We start from the raw sequence: 2,065 nt of genomic DNA, 5'->3' as shown, positions 1-2,065 counted from the left end.
ATTCTCTCTCTCTCTCTCACACACACACACACACACACACACACACACACACACACACACACGGTGTCGATGTCATTCTCTTACCTACGGAGGCCAGGTTTCCCAGAGTTTCCTCCATCACATCTCTGTAGAGTTTCTGCTGAGCAGGATCCAGCAATGCCCACTCTTCCCGGCTAAAGACCACAGCCACAGCCTCAAGGAGCTCCCAGTCCTAAAACATCCCACACGGTCTGCATCAGCAAGGTGTCAGGCATGCTCCCCACACCCCGAGGGGACAAATAACGGAAATGTGGGGGAAGGGAGACAATGGACGATGTAAGATACAAAACAGCAATAGTAATACATAACTGATCAAGGGGTCATCAGGGTGGCAGGGTGGGGGAGATGAGGGAAAAAGAAGAGGTGATCCCAAGGGCTCAAGTTGAAAGAAAATGTTTTGGGAATGATGATGGCAACATATATGCAAGGGTGCTTGATACAAATGAATTATGGATTCTTATAAGATCTGTAAGAGGTCCCCAATATAAGGATTAATTTTTTAAAAAGTATCAGCTATCCTATGTGCACAGGAATAAAGTCTGAGGCCAACAGTCCTTGAGGATACTGAGAATTCACAGCATCTGAACAAGCCTCTGTCTTCTACCTGGGTCACCTGTGGAGTACAGCTGACAGCCTCATCTCTTCCCTACATTCACGTTCTGACGGAGACCCCACCTTGTCTCAGAGACTTCCAACACATGAAACCAACCTCTGACAGTTTGACTGATTACAATCGCTGTCTTACTTGTCTTTAGCATCTACCACAGTTTGAAAACGGAGGCAAAAGCCACCAGGTAGATCCTCACTTCCCATCAATGCCAATTTTCCCTCGCCCCTTGGTGCTTCCTGATGACCACACACTGGGGCCCCAAGGCCACCGGGCTCATACGATCTTCAAGTCTAAGGGATGAGGAGTTGACAGGGATCCATCTGATGAAAACAGTGCAATCTTTTGGAAATTTACATATTTCTATACATTCGTTCAGGAGTCCAGGTGGTGCAGTGTGACCGGTCAGGCTGAAATCCACAAGGTCAACAGTGAGAAACTGTGCGAGAACGAGGAGGCTTTCTGCCTCCATCCCGAGTCACAGGCTCAGAAACCCATCAGAGCAGCTCCGTGCTGCGCTACAGGTCTGCGATGAGCAGGAAGAGGAATCGATTTGATGGGGGTGTCGGTTTTGATTTGGTGTGTATGTGAGTGCCACGATTTCCTCACGCATTGTGTCTGGTTCGTTGACAGACAAATGCAGGGCAGCGAGAAAGCCCACAGTTGAGACAGGACACACTACAACAAGAGAGTCACATCAGCCCACCACGTCAAATGTCAAAAGCAACTGTCTGCCAATTAAACACCACCGCTCGCCTCAACAGGCATAAGCCCACACACCCTTCACAAGACCAGTCATGTCATCACATGACCAACGGCAGAAACAAGGACAGCGTGACAATCTTGAAACACCTGCCCCAGTGAGCGAGAAAGACGATGGTCTCTACTCCTGTAGAGATTTAAAGTCTTGGGGCAGGTGCGGGTGGGGGGGAGATTTAAAGTCTCAGACACTCTAGGGTTGGTATCAAAAAACCACAAGGAGGCACCTCTGAGTCACCTAGGAAAGGTGCACCCAGGCATCCAAATCTTAGAGCCACCTACGGAAAATCAAAGAACAAATCACAAAGAGCAGGAACGTAGGATTCCTCCTGGGGCTCCGGTCCTTGGCCCATTTTCTAAGCTCTCCCGTTATTGAGCAATCACATGCCCACAGCACCGGGTGGTCCCCTAAAAATGTCTATCAGTTCTCTCCCACGTTTAATACCAACATCCCTGCTGCCCACAGAACTCACCATTTTGTTGTTGCAGAATCTGGGGGTCGTGGGCAATCTTGTCTGTAAGCTCATGAGGCCACTTGAGAAAGAGGGGTGAGAGTAGGAGCAGAGCACTTCAGCAGAGGAAGGTGAACTGTTTGCTCCGCACACCAGTGAGAGGTGCAAATGCTTACAAAGGTTGTATGGATGTAAACGATGTCAAGCC

The 2,065-nt window shown here is 49.1% G+C and overlaps 1 long non-coding RNA gene across 1 annotated transcript in view; it reads right to left on the bottom strand.

Annotated features, from left to right (window-relative positions):
* The window catches only part of LOC123521139, an 11,333-nt gene extending 9,274 nt beyond the window's left edge, over positions 1-2,059 (bottom strand). Inside the window, exons 1-2 of the long non-coding RNA XR_006679620.1 lie at positions 1,879-2,059; positions 85-211 (exon numbers count right to left, since the gene is read on the bottom strand). This is a non-coding gene — a long non-coding RNA (uncharacterized LOC123521139). The remainder of the gene's footprint in view (positions 1-84; positions 212-1,878) is intronic.
* Between the last annotated feature and the right edge of the window lie 6 nt (positions 2,060-2,065).

Source organism: Echinops telfairi, unplaced genomic scaffold (assembly GCF_000313985.2).
Source record: "Echinops telfairi isolate 266 unplaced genomic scaffold, ASM31398v2 ScPeMD7_7470;HRSCAF=8508, whole genome shotgun sequence".
NCBI lineage: Eukaryota > Metazoa > Chordata > Mammalia > Afrosoricida > Tenrecidae > Echinops > Echinops telfairi.
Note: the sequence above shows the minus strand (reverse complement) of the source record. Positions and strands in the feature narration are given on the sequence as shown.